Consider the following 19,360-nt stretch of genomic DNA (forward strand, 5'->3'; position numbering starts at 1 on the left):
TGTTGACTTAGAGGGATTATGTTTCTCACTGAGTGGAGACCATGCGGTTCACTGCTGAACTGCTTGCTGCTGCTTATCTATGGGCAAGGTACAGCCTGCTGATCCCTCAAGAGCATTTCCTCAAACAGCATGGGCTCTCTGGAAAGCCTGGTGCTCATCACGTGTTGTGAAGTTCCTGTGGTTTTCTCCATGAAAAGAAAATCTTAAAGATTGTCTGGAGGTACACTGCTGTATTGCAGCAGCAGAAGGGAAGAAGTAAGATATCTGGAAGGAATTTTGCAGATGAGTTAATGATCAGCGGAGCATGAAGAATGGTACCAACACAGCCTGCATCTCTTTGCCAAGGAATCTAGCATCCTACTGAGGACTGGAGGCCATAAGCGACAGGGGAAAATGAAAGATGAATTGCAGTTAGGCAGACAAACAAGCAGTACTGGAGGAAAGTTCCAGCAGCTGGAGCTGAACTTCATTCACAGTTTTCTCACTCTTTTGACTTAACTGCTTTTGCTAATTTTGATAACAATCTCAATGAGAACGCGGGATCACGACCGTTGTTGTTTCATCATAGTTAGCCAAACTTGGTGAGAGTTTAATGAAAACAGCAAGGCTGCACTCTTTGATGTTCCCTCTTCTATCTAGCTCTGGAAAGAACAGTTTTAGAGCTCTATTTTTAAAATGTATTTTAAATCTGGGTTTGTACATTGTGGAAGGTAGGGGTGAAAGTCTGGCTTCATTCAGATCAGTGGGAGTTTTTCCATGATTTGCATGGGCCAGAATTTCATCCTTGTTTATGTAGTTTTGCAGCCAGGCTGAAGAGCTATTAAGATGCCTGGGCCAGAAAAAGAAATCTTGAATCTCAACATTTTTTTCGCTATTGCAAACAGTTGGGGTAAAAATGCTGGGAAAGTCCCAAGGAAATTGAACTGGTATAGAAGTCATGTGTTTAGCTGGCTGTGTTTTAGATGCTTTTTCATGTTCTCCATCTTCTTTCTCACTGCCTGAACTGAGAATGATTTGCTGCAGATCAACCCGATCTGCAGAAAGCTGCAATCCTGATGCGGAGCCATCTGCATTGCCTTCAATGGCAGGGGAATGCTGGGTAGCTTTTTAAGATCAGATAATAGCTGGGTGCAAGACAACCTGAAGTCTGAACATACTTAGTAAGCAATGTTCCTGACTAATGTAGGCAGTAGTTGGTTTAATAGCAATCCACATCTGGTAGCCAAGGCGCTATGGGATGTGCTTGGATCAGGTTTGGGCATGCACCAGGTGAAAAACTGCTCTGTTAGGCGAGTTGCTTTTTGTAAGCTGCCATTACAGGTCAGTGCAACACTGAGCCATGTGTGAGGTTTTCTAGGTCACACTCTTGTAACTGTGAATTGGCACCCATGGGGTTTTCAGGTGGTCTTTCTATATCTAGTAGCACTCATCAGCTTCTACATTCCCCAGTCTGTTTCTGCACAGCCAAGAGCATGTGCAGCTGTTCATTTCATTTGACAAATCCCGCACCTCATATTCCAGGATAAGTCAACATACTTAAAGTTTCTGTTTTGGGTAGAACAGTGAAACCAGTAAGTGGCAGTGTAGCTTTTACCCCAGTAGTTGTACTGATTTTAAAAATGGTTACAGCTATGCAGCTTCATTCCCTAAAACATCCCTGAGGATGCAATGTGCCAGACAAACTAATCTGAGCGTCCGCAGAAGTCTGTGACACTTGAAAGTGGTTGTGTGATTTTAAATTGATTCAGTTTAATTGTGTATCAACCAAGCATGTTCTGTAGGGAAAGTTACACTGGTACCACGAAGGCTGTACTGCATTATTAGAGCAGGCATCTCTTAAGGTAGAGGTTTGAGCTAAAAATAAGCCACTCAGTCCAAGTGGCCACATAAGGTTGTGCTATGCTACTTAGCTTATCTGGTAGCAGTGACTTCAGAGGAACTACGCTGAAGAATGCAAGAAGAAAATTTGGTCCCAGGCTCTGATCTCAGAAGCTCACATAGGCCCCAGAAGTGTATAAAGCAAGCATTTATGCTTGTTTGGTGCAGCACTTTATCTTCTTTGCACAGAATATGCCTCAGAAGAATGAGAATCTGGTCAAGTACAGACTAATCCTGGACCTGAACATGATGGCTGAAGAGTTGCTGGACTGGATCCTACAGGCCTTGTTAAATAAATAAATAAATAAATAAATAAAAAAGGAAAAAAAAAAAAGGACAAACCCAACAGTCCTGCTGACACAGGTTGGATTTTTGCTTGAGGGAGACCTACAAGGTCTGACACTTGGTGAATGAAAAGTGAAATAGTTGGGGTAAGTTTCCCATTTTCTTAAAATAAACATGCCAACACTCCCATCAAAAACAATGCTCTGAACAGAACCAGTTTGTCTTCGTCTCTTAGTCAGGACCCACCAGAGCGAATTCTGTTGAATCTTGCCAAGATGCTGGTGGCTGCAATAAATTGGATATAAACAGGGCAAAGGGACAGCCCACGGGACATCCCTTGCCCCTACCAGTGGAAAGGGATGGGTGAGATTTCCCTGCTGTTCAGCTGCTGGTTAACAGAAGAAGCTGTTTTCTATTTGGGCTTGCACTGGTTGAGCAGCTCCGTCTGCAGCTGTATCGTGTTACACACTGTTATGCAACCCCATCCTCTCTTGCAAACAATGACAGGAGCAACCTAAATCATGAAACATAAAGACTATAATTAAAGAGGGGAAAGTGCTTATTTTGCATTCGGATACCCACAGCCAATTCAGATTAGCTGAACTAGCAAATCTCTTGGCACAGGCTTAATGAGGATAACATTTGCACTGGACTAAATGATGGTTGTTTTACCCCACTGTCGGCCAAGACAGTAGTGTAACCTGACTAATGCTGTCATGGCTTGGACAGTTCTCTCTCTTCTTGACAGACAGTGAGATTTACACCAGGAACAGGAGCCTTAAAGTCAAAGGCTCTGCCTCAGATTTCACGACCGCTAACACCCAGGGGAGCCCTGGTCCAGGATGATGCTTCAGGTCCATTTCTTATGAAGGGATGTTTGCAGGTCCACAGATCTGACAGCATCAGCTAAGACTTGGAGCAGTAACTCCATGCTGGGTGTACCCCTGCACACTGGTTGGGAAGTTTGTGCATCCATACAGCTTGTTGCTGCATTTGGCTGTGAAAAGTGGAAGCCCCCAGCCAGGAATTCTGAATTTGAAGAGCGTGTGACTGTGCAACCCCCCTAAAGCTTCACAAAGGAAAATGTTCTTGAGTCCCGTACCTCCTCCCTCCAACCTCTTATAGAAGAAAAAAGTCATAGATTTTAAGATCTGATATTTTAGATTTTTCTTGCTGGAGGTCTTCCTTGGGGAATCTAGATTAGTAGCTTACTCAGGCATTAATGGAACAGCAGCTGTTTAATGTTAAACAAAGAGAGATTTTTGTCCAACTGATTGCTAGATATTTGAGTTAAATAAGAATTAATTAAGAATAAAGGCCCCGCTTCCCTTTTTGCGTGCAGTTTTCACCCTTGTGAGCAACTCCATGGGACTCATTTGAGTTTTCTGATTTGTGCGACAGTAATTTGGACTCCATAAATTCTGAGTAATATGAAAAAAAAAAAGTAAATGTTATTATATAGCAGCCTTGGTGGCACATGAAACTATATACCTGTGGAATCTTCAGTTGACCCCAAGGATATCCAGTGGGGGGGAAAACAGCCTAAGTGTAAAATGTGGGGAAGATGATTCAGCACAATTTTGATACTGGTAGCTCCACCCATCTGTTTTAATCATACATCTTCCCCTTTTCCTGCTGTAATCGTTTTCTACATGTAGTTAGAATTATTTTACAGATCACTGAATGCCAGAAATGATGCAAGTTACACTGTCCCAGTATCAGTGACACCCACATCTTGCTAATTTATATTGGATATGAAGATAATTACCCGTGACTTTAGGCAAGTAGGACAGCAGTTTAGTTTATGGAGAGTTCTGCAAAATACTGATGATAAAACACTGCAGCATCTGTACCGCTGGTTGCAAAGTGAATACTTTCTTGTCCCACTTGCCTTGCATTATCCCTTGCCACAGCCATCCCATCACAGCCAAAAGCTTATCTATCTGAACGGTCAGGCAGCTCCTCAAATAGGAAGACGTTGCACGATATTGAATAACAGCTCTGTTTCTACATACGCATGCATTTTTCACAGTTAATCCCTCATTCCTTTTCCTCACTCTCTGAGAGGAAACGTTCAGGCATCTTAGCCTTGAAAACAGCTCTTTGCTGCCCAGACAATTAGCTAGATTTGAGATGCAACAGGTTATCCGCAGAGGCATCATTAGGGCTGGGGGCTGTGTATAAGAGGGCGCAGTATCACATTTTGCTGACTGCAGTATCAGTCAGACACGAGATACTGCTTGTGCCAACACAGCGAGCTAATTCTCCGTCCCAGACGTACCTACAGCCCAGCTTTCCCTCCAGGCCCCACAGCCACCTCCCCCTGGGTTTTGGGCCCCCCATTTCTGTGCACATCCTGGGACAAGAACCACAGCAAACCTGGACCAGCCTAGTCCTGCTCCTGCTCAGCTTTGCCATCGGCTTTGGGTGGGAACCATGATGATTTTACATGCTAACATGCCCTTAATTGCATCTGCTTTTAGATGCCTCCTCCCCCTGGCTTGGCTGAGTTCAGAGCACTGAGTTCATCCTGTGCCTGAATGTATAGCAGGTGACTGGTTTTACGTGCTGGTAGAGATGAGGCATAATTTCAAGGCTACAGGGCACAACTGAACATGGGCAGGCGGTTTGACTGGGGAGGCAGGGGGGATTTGCAAAGCGGAGCTAATGGGGTTAACCCAGCACTCCCTTGCCTTTAGGGCTGTCCTGGCTTGCTCACCTGCTTTTAGTCAAGTGATGAAGAAGCAGCTGGTGCAAATCACCATTTTCATTACCGTTACATTTGGCCCTGGTGGAGGCAAGAAGCAAATTCTGAGTTGGGGGTCAGGGGTAGCTTTTGCTCCTCCCTTTAGAAAGGGGGGAAGTGGAAGACAGGATGGCTGGAAATGCTGTTCCTAGTGCAGGTTCCTCCTCTCTCTCTCATGGAGAGACAAGCTCACATACTGTTTGTCTTCAGGAGCTTCTTCTATCCTCTTGTTGCTTTTCTCAACCTGAGGGTACTATTTCTAGATAAATTTGTAAAAAAGTATGTTGTTTGCTTTTAATTCTATGACTATGGGCTTAAGTTCAAAGACAACTGCTTTTTTTTTTTTTTTCCCCTTCCAAAAAAACACAAGAAAGGCTGCTCAGAAATATTCAGAGCTAAGCTGATGGTCAGAATGAGAGAATGTGGTTCTCTGTGATGCTGCAAGGAGGGCAGGGAGCAGCAGTTGCCTATGGAGCACCAGAGAAACTGAGGGTGTTGTGTTTGTTGTTTTTCTTCTTTGCTAGTTGCTGGTGTCTCCACTGCAACAGTCCTGGGGAAGGTATTTCTATGGATCACAGTGCCTTGCTGCATGGAGGAGCGGTTGTGTATTTGATATGTCTTCAGAAGTCATGTATTTACAAAGTCAGATGCTGACATCAAACGCTTAGTAACTTAAGAAGATGGAATTGTATGTTATGCTGGTGTATCCTTCTCTTTTCCTCCATGTCTTCCCTTCCTCTAGATTACAAGTCTGTTTTCTACTTTAACTCTCTACTGCCAAAAGTCATTTAAAGTAGGTTGTTCTCTTTTTCAGCTTTCTTTGACTCCAGTCAAAGAGTTAATCTATTCTACATATGTTAAATACAAAGGTTCTCTTCTGGCTCAAGTGCTGCTTTGCAAAAGTCTGTCCTTCCCTCCCTTCTCCCTCCTCCTCTTTTTTTTTTGAATCAAATTTATGGTTGCCTCTCCACAGAGCATGACAGTTTCTTTTACTATTATTTTAAGTAAAAAATATAACTGCCGTGGTGTCCCACTTCCTGGATGACATTGGCAATCTTATGTGTGGCTACTGACATTTCAAGAGAACCATCTTGTATGGGCAGGCTGTGTTTGGCTAAATTTAGCAAGCCACGGATCAAGTGGCAAGTATGTTCCACCCTGGAACCTATTTTAGGTAGGGACTCGGCATAGGCACCAAGAGGTTAAAAAGTTGTGTGGGGGAGGAGGGAAAAAAAAAAAAGACAAGAAGCAAAATATTTTGCAAGAATTGTTGCTATGTTCTAAGCTTCAGCTTGCGAACGCTGAGGCTCTGAATCACGTTCACTGGGGAAACAGCTGCAGCTGTTTAAGATGCTACTGCTCCTCAGCTGTCTGTTACCTTCTTTTTGCAGGCTGGGGCCTTAGCATGAACCTTCCTCAGCAGCTTAGGCTCAATGGACTGGATTCTAACCTGAAGTAAATAAGAAACAGGCACGGGCCCCTTTCCCCAGCGTTATGTGGGAGGGCAGCATCCCCTCCCAGGAGGGCTGGGGTGGGCATGGACATTGCAGGCAGCCACAGCAAGTTTCTGTAATGGGTCTGGAAAACTGCATCTATGTGCGCTCAGAGCCTGAGAGTCCTGACTGTGCTCTGGTGTCCCAGATACTGAAATATGCTTCTACAGTTCAGCTGTGACTGGGTTAGTTAAAATTGTTTTGGAAAATTGACTTGGCTAAATCACAGAGAAACCATGGTGTGGACACGCTGGTCTGTAATTAATTGATGAGCGCTAACCAGATAAAAACCGGTTGTCAGCTCGCGTTAAGTGCATTCATATGGGCTTGTGCGTGTTTAGCCAAGCAGTTCAAACCCTGTTTTTATTCGAGTGCTTCTAGACCCAGTTTACTCCCTCCTGCGAAAGTGTACATTTTCTAAAAGAAGGTGTGAGGCTCTCCCAATGCAGAGGTGCACAGCTGTGTACCCATCCTCTCCCTGCTGCCAGGGCTGCCCAGAGATGGGAGATGCAGAGCAGACTGCTTCCCTGGGAGCCTTGCCAGCAACTGACTCAAGGCAAAGTATCTTGGGGACTGGCTGTAATGGATAAGAGCCGCACCCGGGCTGGTTAAATAGCACACCTGGTGCCGTCTGCTCCGGCAGCAATTGGGAAAGATGCTTGGTGTTTCCTGGCATAGCCCCCTGACAGTGTGCCCGCGGCTCAGCTGCAAGCAGTCCTACGAGCTTGCACAGCTTCGAGGTCTCGTGTTGCCCCAGCCTGCATGGGTGGGGAGCTGGCACGGTCCCTCTCCTTCCCTGCTGGAGAAGGGAGATGGGTGAAACTCGGCTGGGGGCAGCTGAGTCACTTGCTCCTGGGGCAGCTTGCTGCTTCTCACTTCAGGATCCAGACAGATGTGAGCAATGGGAAGGGACAGCTGCCTTCTGGAGGGGATGCTGGGCTGGGAATGCAGAAGTGTAAGAAATTCCCTGCTGTGTTACTGGCCTCAGTTTCCCTTGGAAACAAAGTAGGGCTAATAATTACTCTATCACAAAGTTCCAGGTCTGGAATATTGAATGTTACTTAAGGGAGTATTCGTGGGACTATCATTTGTTTTGTGGTTTTATTACCAGCAATAGCACTTACTAAAATGGAAACAATCTGGGAATCTAGCAGACTTCTCATCACATAGTTTGCTTTCTTTCACGGAGCTCCAGTCTATTGATAAACTAGTTCAGGGTCTTCTATGCCAGCTGTTAGTGCAGTGTGAAAATAAGCACTGTGAAGATTTTAAAGTGTTTTGGTATCACAGTCACAGGAAAAAGAAGAGGGTGTTCCCCACTTTTTTGTTACGATGCACTAAACAGGCCCTTATTACTAAATGTTAGCACACGGATTTTGACCAGCATCAAAAAAGGCATCCTGGCAATGGGGAAACTGGTGCAGTAAGTCATTCTGGTGCCCAGTGTTTAGGAGAGATGCTTTTCTAAGCATTCAGTACTCTTATTTGTCACAAGAAGCATGACAGCGCTCAGCCCTAAAAAAAAAAAAAAAAAAAAAAAAACCTTTTAATTCTCTACAAAAACAGAAGGCTGTGTTTAGCCATATTCATAATCGTAAAGTTGGGGGGAGGAGGGGAAATAGCCCTGGAAGGAAGTGTGCTTCTTCTTCCTGCTCCTGTCTCCCATCCTCCCCATGGGGGGGGTGGGGGGGAAGGAAGCCTAGGTATTCTTCCCAAACCTCTCAGAAAAAGAGCAGAAAACCAATTTGATAACGATTTTAATGCTGCTTGTAAAAGCTAAGCAAAAGATGGCAGAATTCAACTCCTGAAAACGTCACCTTGGCCTTATCTAGGAAGACCCAGCTAGGAGTACAATCTTCAGATCAGACTCATTTTCCCCCATTTTCATTTCTATGAATGTGAGCTGAAGAAGTAGGGGCTGTTTCAGGCTCTGCTTGCAGGACTCAGCAGTGTTAAAGAGAGAGCAATACTTCAAGGCTGCTTGGAAAGAGAAGGAATTTAATTCCCGCCTTAATCAGTGAAATGGGCTCTTTCCTATTGATTTTGGTGAGTGCTGCAGCAGATGCTAATAAACTGGAGTGGAATTGCAAATCGACTAAACCTTGCTGAGACAGGTGGTAGAGAGGGGATCTGCTGCCCATTTATGATGTGAATAAGGAAAAGGTCTCCAATGGAAATCAAGAGGTGCAAATACTTGAGCCCCAGGTCCAACAACACGCTCCTGACAGGCGGCATGGGCTTCTGCTGGCTATTGACTTTTCAAATATGCAAGGGCTGAGAAGAGTCAGTGAAATTATAGTGCACTTTTAATGATGGAGGAAGGCTGTCCTAATGTTTAATTGCTGCTGAACACACAAACTCTCCTTTTGCCTCTCTTCTTTGTTCCTGACTCTGAAACAAACCAGAGGGAACCAAAAATTAACCCTGTGCCTCTCACACCCCCAACAGTAATATTTTTTTTTCCTCTAGCAGGATCAGCTTGCTCAACCTGCTTGCTTTGGGATGGCAGGGGTGGTTGTGCTGGCCTGAGGGAGAAGCACAGCTGTGGATGGGGCTTGTGAGAAGGTAAGAGGCACCACTCTAAGTGTGATTCTCAGGAAAAAGTCTGCTGAACCTTGTGTTGGCAGCTGAAGCCGTTAATGAACAGGCTATGCATCTGCTGTGAGGTATAGGCAGCTACATTAATGTGTGGTGTTGACAAGTTTGCTGGCACACCGTCTTGTTAATGGAGGTGGCTGGGGTGCAGGTACCTGCCATGGTCAGCTCTACCCTCTGCAGGGGAGGTCACCAAAGCTGGCAGCACCCTTGAGTCCTGCAGCAGGAGTAGCCAGGGCTGCTGTCAAGGTCTGAAGAGGCTTTCAAATGGAGTATGAGCTTCAAAACGGGACATGAGAATGTGAGCAAATACATTGCTTTGCATTGTTTGATCTTTGTGCTCACGGGGGGGGGGTGGGGGTGGGGGGGTGCTGTGGGAAGGAATTTATGCATTCTTTGTGAGGGATGGAGGGAACACCTTATTCAGCTACCAAAACGGCTTGTAACGGAAACTTGCCGCTCCCTACATTTTTGGCTGGCTGCTGAGGTCAGATGGGATAACAGCAGTGCTGTGTTGGAGTTAGCATTTGTCCTAGTTACTGAGGAGAGAGCTCTGTCTTCTTGACATAGGTTGAAATCGTCTCCCTCTATGGACACATGATATCTAAGTCATTAGTGTGTGAGGAGATATTTATCACTGAAATGTTAAAGTGTAGGAAGGTGGCTTTGGTACAAATCAAGAGGATTGTTTAACTGGAAGCTTTCTATTTTCATGCCACTTGCATTGTGTTGATGTGTGAGCCTAGATACACCAACAAGCAAAGGCCCAGCAGGACAGTTCATAAAGCTCATAGCTTGGTCATTGCTTTGTGTTTCTTCTTTTCCTTTGGAGGGACTTTCAGAGCCAGCCACTCCTACCCTGAAGGTGATGGAAGAGGCAGTGCCTGGGGCACATTTTTTGTTTCATGATGGCCTTTCTGGTAACAGAGTCCAGGTGTGAGCCCTTGTTATGGGAGAGGAGGAGCTGCAAGGTCCTTAAGGAAACTGCTAATTGGGCTGGTTGCCAGACAAGCAGTGCTTGTGGGTAGCTCCTCTACTAAATTCAAGGAACTCGCAGAAAATGGCTTGCTCATGAGCCATTGCTCATAGCCCAGGACCCCTTTCCTGGTAGCCTTGTTGGGAAGCAGGGTAGGTGCAGGCTAGCATGCATGCATGCAGCACAGGTAACGTTTCTGAGAGGTGTCGAGCAAATTGCATGTACACAAGTTAATTCTTCCACCTCGGCATGCTGTGTTATGTTCAGGGAGGATCAGATGTGTAGTCCTTGCATATGGTGAGAAGAACTTGTGGCCTGTCTGGCTAGAAATTTGGACGCCACTGTCCTGGAGCACATAGTTTGCAAAGCCTCATTTGCTGGTAGTTTCTGCAACTGTGGTAGAGAAGGGCCAAGTTTCAGGGAGAAAAAAATGGCCATGAGAACTTTTAAATCACTAAAAAAAGACACAGGCACTGCAATCTTTGCTATGACTCATCTGGGCTGTTATTTGAAAGAGACAGTCTGATGAGCAGTTGTAGACCTCCTTGCTCAAGGGGAGCAGTACTCATTTGTGAACTCACTGAAGTCCTGAAAGCAGAATTGGTGTAGGTGAGTGGTTCCCATGCTGAGCCTCTGACCACTGATTTCCCTCTAACCACTGCCAGATGCAGCTTAGGGAGAGCTAGCAGGTCATGGCTGGCTAGTTTCTTTCCACCTGTTGCTTCCACTGCTACTGAGCAAGTCTAAGAAGTTAAAATCCGGCAGATGTTTCCTCGTGGTTATCTTTCTCCCGCAAACAACTAATGAAATAGTTGCAAGAGTATCAGTGATTCCTGGATGATAGGTTTTTGAGCTGCAGTGAGTGTTGCAAAGGGGCTGGGGAGGGTCTACAAGGAAAGCTGTTGCCTTCATTACTGATGTGAGTGGAGATAACTTCAGGATGTTTCAGCCAAGTTTTTTTCCACTTTGTACTTTATTCCAAATTCACTGAGAGTCAAAGCACTGCTGTGAACTGCAGTAGCTTGTTCAGTCACCTCCACAAGCCATGTTCCTGTGGGGCCCTGCTGGGACATGAAAGTGCCAACAGGAGTTTTGTTAAGTCTTGCAGCGCTGCTACCTCCTCCCTGGAGATTATGGACCCGTCGGGTCCCAGCAGGAGTGAGTATGTCCCCCCAGCTCAGCAAGTCTTGGTGCAAACTGCTGAGGGAAGGTAGGTTTGTGCCATTTCCCTGCCTGGGATCCTGAGTGGCTGGCACAGGGCAGGTGAGCTGCTGTGGAGGACTGTGGCTGTCCCTGTCCATGACTGCTGTTTGCTCAGGGAGCAGGAGTCGGGGCGCTGAGCTGCGATAACGCCTCCCTCGTGATAAAGCGCTCTTGTTGTTTGCCTGCTCGGTCAGAGCCAGGTAGGTGTTCTGCCTCACAGTGCATTGAGGGTGTAGGCTGTTCAAAATAAATTAATTAAAAGGGACTTTGAATGGGCTGGGGCCAGGTGCCAAAGGGTTAAAACAGAACAGTTCCGGTAGTTGCTGGAGGCAGAAAGTTGTATAACATCACCTTATACAGAGTAAACATCTCTATCTTAGCCAGTCCTTTACAATTCTGATGTGAGAGAGAAACACTCATGCAATCATAAAGCCATCGTCTGTTTTAAGGAGTCTTTATTCTTAATTCAGCCGAGCTTTTTGCGATGGTCTTTCGCCGTCCTCAAGGCAGGAAAGAAAAAAAAAAAAGACTGGGCAGGAGGTGGGAGGGAAAACAGACGACTTGTGGCAAGCCTCAGTAGTTTAACAGTGCCACCTCCTGGATGGCCGTGAGAGGCGGGGATGTCCCTTGCCCGGCGACAGGCTTTGCACTGACGTGTCCCACCCCGAGGAGTTACCAGCAGAAAACACCGGGTCCCACACAGCGACTCGGGGCTCCTGCAGCATCTTGCTAAGTGCTGAGCAGCGTGGGGCTGCAGGGGGAAAATCAGCTGCAGCTTATACCTAGGTGGCACAGCAGCCAGAGACAGTCTTTGGAGTACAAAGGGGACTGGCCAAGGCAGGATACTTCCACTTCATGCAAAAAGATCCACAAGACTTCAGTATTTTTTCATCTGCGGGGGTTCTGCCCTGATCTCACCTCCCTCCAAGGGATGGAGGGCTCGGATTGTAAAACATTTTGTTTCATGGGGAGGGCAACAGGGGAGGTCCTCTTTGGGAAGGTCAGAACAGTTTTTCTGATACCGATATTTAAACATTTATGATTATCAAAAAGTGATAATTAAATATACTAGGTAGGAAGCTATTTTAAAATGAAAAGCCTGTTCCTATAACGCTGGTCCAGGAAGTTTTGACATTAAAGTATTTCAGGCTTTTTGTTAATTTCTCATGAAGGAGGTGACCCTCTGGATTTTTTCAGCATAGCATTGTTTTCTAATATGCTCTTCCCAACAAGCTATAGGGACAGGTTCGGCTCACAACTGAGGAAAAGGTGTAAGGGTTTACTGGTGTGAAGGGGTTACCTGCAACCTTGTCCTTTAGGCTCCTAACTTCCCTATTAACACCAATTAATCCAGGGCCTGTGCTCAGTGCTGCTATGAATTCATCCTGAGCCAGAATGGTGTTAGGGCAGTGTGGCCCCTCCTTGAAGGGGCGTCAGCTCACCTGTGTCTCCCACTGAGGAGATGGGGTTTGGGGCAGTGAGGAAGAGGCCATCCCTGGTAAGCCAGCAGGACGTGGCTCCATCTCCGGAGGAAACCTCTGTCTGGGAGCTTTGCTCTGCCATGGATGCTGTGTTTGTGAGCAGCCAAGGCAGATGTTCAGGCCCAGGGTGGATTTTCTGGGGTACACCAGCTGCTTCAGCATGCTCCCAAGAGCACCTAGAGATGGTTAGGACCTTATGGGTCCTAACCTATCTTCCCTCTTGAAAGAGACAGTTTATCTTTGCAGAGGCTCTCACTTATGCAATATAGCAGAGCATGTGTCTGATTTTTCCCTCTGTTGTACCACTTTGGCAGTGTTCCCTCCCTTCCTCCTCACTTTTGTCCATCCTACAGTGTTTTCTGTGGGTGCAGTCACTATGTAGGAAGCAGGAATGAGCAACCTGGAGTGACAGAAACTTCTTGAAATTACTTTGTCAGAAAAGCCTGGTAGTATGATAGAGTCTCCTGAATGGCACTTCAGCCTGCAGCGGGGTGATACGGAAACCTCAGCAGTGCTTTAATCGTAAGGAATGCTGCATCTGGGACTTTGACCCTTCAGCTGCGCGGAAGGATTTGTGGTAGGAAGCAGGCCAGGGAACTAACTGAGCCTAAAATAAGCAAATAAAACCACAGCACAGCTCTTGTGCGTTGACAGGACCAGGAGCTCCTTCAGCCAGTTCTGCTGCTGAAGGACTCATAGCAGCAGAATACAACTGAAGTGTTGGACTTCATTCAAATTAGATTGAGTCTTCCTACCAGCCCTTTCTGCTGTGTGACCACCAGTCTGTTTCTAGGAGGCCTCTCCACTTATTTCATCTTTTAGACAGCAAACTGCTGTCCAGACAAACTGCTTTGCTTGGTCTGGCTGCTTCATTTTAGATTGAGCAGAAGATGTTTCACACCTTAATATTCTTCTGTTGTTAGCTCTGTCTCATCAGTGTTTGGGGTTTCATTTTAAGTAGGAGGTTAAAAAAAAAAACAAAACAAAAAACAAACAGAACCAGGCAGAAGCAACACAGAAAATCTGCAGAGAATATGCTTCATAATCCTGATGGAAATCTCAGTTGTGTGAAGGTCTGCCTGAAGAGATTATGATTGCAGTCAAGCCAATGCAGAAAAATTTCCCTGAACTGCCTCACAGATGGACTGGAGGACTGGACGTGATGTGTTGTGCCTTTGTGTGTGTGCGCGCCACAGAGTATTCAGGTGTGATTTAAAGTCTGAGGTACTTCAGAGTCTACTTGAATTAAAGCTTCTTATCTTGGTGGTTTCGGGGATTTGCATCCATTTTGCTCTTTCTTGCTGACCAGCAAATGCCAGTGTCAGAGCGGTTTGCTATTCAGACAAGATTATGAGAGACTTGTGTGAGCAAGCAGCAGTGGTGTGGAGTAGAAAAACTCTGCAGTGTTGTTTCCTTGCCACGTTCTGCAACTGCAGAAGCAAAACTCATCTTAGCAGTGGCTTCAGGCCTGCTTGTTTGTTTGTACTCATCATCCAGAAGGTAACAATGTGTTTATAAACATGTCTTCTGTTGTGTGTTCACCTTTAGAGGTGTTGATGAAAGAATTAGGGATGGAAAATATTGTGTATTCCTGATCTGGATCTACAGTTCCCTAACATCCAGGGAGAACAAACCAAGCTATGAATAATAAATACAAGCTCTGGGGCAAAACTATTTTCCATTCATAAAATTCAGTGAAGGCTGAGTAGTAATTTCTAAACATGTTGAAAAGCAACAAGAACTCCATCTTGGGACCAGAAAGCTTCTGATGGCTTCTTCAGCTTTTGCTATGCCACTGTTAATAGGTAAATTGGTCTCCAGCTGACTGATGCAGCTTGGTTTAGTTCCCAGCCTGAGTAGTTTGAACTTGAAAAAATAAGGGAAAAACAAAACCCTTTTTTCCTTCTTTGATTTTTCTCTTGGCTTTCAGAATGGGAAACCCAAATGGGTTAGCGGGAGCATAATTTGAATAAATAAAGTAGGGAGAACAGATGAAAGTTGTAGCATTGTGTTCTGGGCTGAATTAAAAGCTATTGCGCAGACTCTGACATTTCTGAGATGATGGGGTGGTGATTGGCATCTTGTGATCTGACATTGGTCCTGCAGTTATCCAAGGGGTTCTCTGGGGCAACAGGCAGAGCGCTCCTTGGAGTGAGGTAAAGCACCATCATTTGATTTGGGTATTTCAGTAAAGGGTATCTTGAGCATTCAGTAGGAAAACCTGATTATGACTTGCTCTCCTCCTGCCCTGGAACAGCCTGTTGCTTTTCTGTTTGTCAAGTGGCTAAAGGAGGTGAAGTTTTGCAAGGGACAAGAAAGCACCCTGGATCAAAGTATCTCATTTTTCAAGGTAAGGCTGCATCAAACTGTGGAGAAACAAATCAGCATGGTGAAGAACAATCTGTGCATTTTATCACTCTGACCTCAGCTGTAAAACCTGCCATAAGAAAGCTAATAAAATGGGAGCCACACAAGCAAACAGAGGGCATGGGATTATCAGCAAACATTTATTTTGGCTCTGGTGGAGCCACTCTCCTGATCAAAGCGGCTGGAGTTTGAACCTCCTAAGTTGTTCCCTGCATGGTTTGGGAGTGCCTTGCTCCTGCACTGATGGCATCAGTATGCTCTGTGCAGCTGAGTGGAAGAGGGAAGATATGGTAGGGAGAACGAAACTGCATGTGAGGCTGTTGTACTGCAGTGTGAGACAACAGTAGCTCATTTTAGCTTTGCCAGCTGCTGCCTGGGTTAGGAAAACAACCTAAGGCTTATTGTATAACTAGATAGTACAGGCATTATCATAGGGCCAATAGGGGATGCTTTACCATCTTGCAGGCTCATTCCTGGCAGACTGAGAAGCTCTGGAACCCCTATCATCAAAATACCCCGCTGGCAGAAATCCCACAGAGCCTCAGGCAGGGCTCTTTGAGAGCCTCTTCTTCTGTCCGATCTCTTTGTTCAGGCTTTGCCCCAACTGGAGATGCTTGAATCCCTCTTAGCAATTTGTCTCCTGGCTGATGCTAACTGCTCCTTTGTGATCCTTTCAGGCTCCTTGGTCGGAGTCCTGTGTCCATGGAGGCGGGGGGTTCTCAGTGGGTGAACGTGGTGCTCAGTCTCACTTATTGGGGAAATATTTAATGAGCTTCTGGGAGCAGCTGACATGGATGAAAAACACTGTAATGGTATGGAAACAGAGGGAGGAGAAAGTTTTAAGGCCTCACAAGCAGGATCTTTCTATGCAAATATTTTGCTTCACTGTATAGGTTTAAGAGCAGAACAAAGGCAGCTTTATTTCTGACTTTTGTTGCTGTTTGTTTTCTCACTATTTTTATTCCTTCTGTATCTTTTTCCTTGCATGCTGTTGGGGAAATTGTTGTAGACACTGATGTGCTTGAAATCAGGTCTAGTTTAAGGCCAGCTCCTCATATGTTTAAATCAGAGAGTGCTGAGAGACAAATGGGGGAGCTGGGCTGAGAATATCTGCTAATGTGATGGCTTTTCTCAATGGGCCAGGGCAGCCCTGGAGAACCATGTAGTCCCTGTCCCAAAGAAGAGAGCAGGGGAGTGCTAAGGGAAGAGTTAACCCTGTAAGTGTTAGTCTGTAGAGGATTGCCTCATAATACACATTTATACAATTCTTATTTTTAAATGGCTCTGTGTTACCTAGCCAGAGCTAGGTCAGGGTAATAATATTCCGGGGGGCCTTCTTGGAGGTGTGGGTATTGGGGGGGAATACTACAGCAATCTGAAAGGCTGGCAGAGCATAGAGGGAAACCTCTTTGTCCCAGGGGACTGCATGTGACTTTCTGTCCTCTTATCTTCCACAGCCAGCTCTCGTCATGTGAGGAAGATGCTGCATCCATCATATGAGGTTTTCCTGTTCAAGGCTGGTCGAACACTGACACATGCCCCAAGTCTGGCAGAGGGCTTTTCTGGAGGGGAATCCCATCCTACTGCTGTGCAGGAAGGGGGGTTTCTGCAGTGTACAGCCACGTAATGAGACTGGGGGGGCGAGAGCTAGAGTTATGGGTAGACCTTTCCGCTCATCTACGGGTATGCTGTCTTAGAGTGCTGGGTGCTCGATTCATGTCTGACAACCTTGAACTTTGCTTGCTACGATGCTCTGGCAAGTATGAGCATGGCTGAAGTCTCTGACAAGGCTGTGCATGACTTGTGGAAACACTGGTAGCTGTTTCATCTAGGCTTTAGCTGATTACTGAATATACTTGTGGCATGCTGACATTGTGTTTGCCCGAGCCCTGTGGGAGCTCCTGGGGCCCAGGATCCTGTCCTATCCCTCTCACTGAAGCATTTGTCAGTTCTGGGAGGAAGGCTAATTCAGAAGAATACACTAAAAGACAGGTCCATATTCCAGGCAGATCCTTTGTCATAGTTCATTGAATGAGAATAAAGATAGCTTTGTGCTTTACCTTCCTTGTGTCCTCAAGGAGAGCCGGCTAGAAGTACTCAGGTGCTTGTTTCTGCAAAACTCATTTGCCTTCTTGCTTGGGCTGCAAACCCCTGGAGGATATTCATCTCACCCTTGCACAGCTGAGCTATATTCAGAGTCTGGATGTTGCTGCAGTGCCCTTATTAAGCTTTTTGAGGCTATTTCAGAAAAGGTAACTGCAGTGACTGTCAAGTGTGTTTGAATGCAGGTGTGACTACAGCACAGGCCTGCTGGGACAGCAAGGAGTTCATTAGCTGTTCTGGGATCAAGGAAGATGAGCACTGTTTTTTTTGTTGCTTGACCATGCACAATGGTTGCTGATGAGAAACAGGAATTCAAGGAAGAAGCTGAGGCTGGAGGGGCAAACATTGTTCAGCTGGTGCCAGAAGTGAGGCTCTGTAATAGGTTTGAGTAATTCAGGCAGCAAAGGGTCAGTGATGGAAGATCTCAAGGGCAGAAGTCTGCTTCCAACTTGAAATTACCAGTTTCTGGGCAGCTGAGATCTCCTGCTTCTGCTGCAGTTGCTCCAGGGGAGCACCATTTGGAGGCAAAAGCTGGCTTGTTTGCTGTGTTTGGCTAGGCTTGCTCCGGAGTGTACAGAACATGGCAAATTTGACTAAGAGGAACTTGGCTATTATGGGATCGATTCTTTTCTTTTTTTTTTTTTTTAAAGTATAAATGTTTAAACTAGTGCAGGTTTGTTTTCCATCTGGTGAGTCTTTCATCAGATAAAAGACCAAGAGGCTCGGTGGCTGGCATTTGGGTTTTACTCACACTTTTGTTCTGGAGTTACAGTAGAAAGGAGCTGAGCAAGCAGACTCTTGTGCGAGTACTACTGCTAAATGCAGCTTTGTTCGTTTCATCTTAAGGTCTGTCTCTTCTGATATGGGAATGGGGAGAGGTGAACCTAAACTACTGAGGTGAAGAGAAACTGAGCTTGTATCTGTATTGTGGTACAGTTTTATTAGTTATGAAAACCTAAAACATAGCAATGGTGGTGACTTGAACAAACTGCTTCTAAAGCAGCATCACTGTATTAGAGTTGAATCCTGATCTGCGAAGTGGTGGCCAAAGCTGTGATGAGAACTTCCAGCATTTTTTCCCCTCACCAAAATGGGCTGAAACCGCAGTATGTTGTGCTCTCTTATCCCATATTGTGGTGCTTGCTGGTTCATGCTCAGCAGAGGTAAGCCTGCCTAACACAAGTTAGGCCTCAAGGACTTGCTCACCTTTAGGATGGCAGGTGAGAGTTTCACTGTGCAGGAGGGAAGAAAGGGACTATCCCTTGCCTGGCAGCTGTTGGCTGCTCTGCAGTGTTGGTCATCTGTGCGGCAGGGATGCTCTTGCTGCTCAGGAATTTGTTTGTGCCGCAAGTGTGTGGGTGTGTAGGACAGAAACCATGTGTGTCAGAGCTCCTGTGTGGCCAGCTGTGAGCCACAGCCCCTGCTGCCCTTGGCGAACCATGCCAAGGTGAGGCATGTAGCACCATGCTCATTACCTCATGAACCTGTGCTCAGCTCCAGCACCCTCCTGTGGCTCTGATTCATGTCCCTGCCTCTCAAAATGAACATTCAAACCCACTCCTGATCCTTCTCCTACTCTTCCAGTCCCCCAAACAGGTTTCCAGGCCCACAATCTCCAACCCAAGCTCCTGAGCCCAGGTGTTTTCCCTATGCTTGGCTATCTACCTACCTATCAGCTATGCCAGCTGCAAAGGCTCCTGGAATGAGAAGTTTGGGGGTGTGCTGCAGCTGGTAGCATAAGTTGTGTTTACTTCTCATATTGCTCTTTTCTCAAAGCAAAGGGCAGTCTGTCCTCTGCTGACATGGAATGTGTATCAGCGTAACTCATGTTTCATATTAAAAAAAATAAAATAAAGGAACATGCTCATTCAAATTATTTCCTTCAATATTCCCCCTTGGTTGCTTTTTCCCTCCCAAGTTTGTGTACTTTTTTCCCTTTTAAGTTTCAGAATGATACCGGAATCATGAGGAAAAGATTTCTTTTATTACAAATTCATCAAGAAGCAAGACAAGCACATAGATTAGAAATAGAACAATTTGCATATTACAAAAACATTAATGAACAAACAAATTCAGGTAGAGTCCTGAAGCCTGAAGTAATATCAATACTGTGACTGGACACGGAGTGCTGAAAAGAGGCATGTTCATCATGTTTTTGTTCCATGGTTATAACAAAATCTATACAACCAGAGGCTCCAGACAGGCCTCAGGGAAGATTGAAAGCTTTGAGGGG

This window comes from Cygnus atratus, chromosome 2 (genome assembly GCF_013377495.2).
Source record: "Cygnus atratus isolate AKBS03 ecotype Queensland, Australia chromosome 2, CAtr_DNAZoo_HiC_assembly, whole genome shotgun sequence".
In the NCBI taxonomy this organism is placed as follows: domain Eukaryota; kingdom Metazoa; phylum Chordata; class Aves; order Anseriformes; family Anatidae; genus Cygnus; species Cygnus atratus.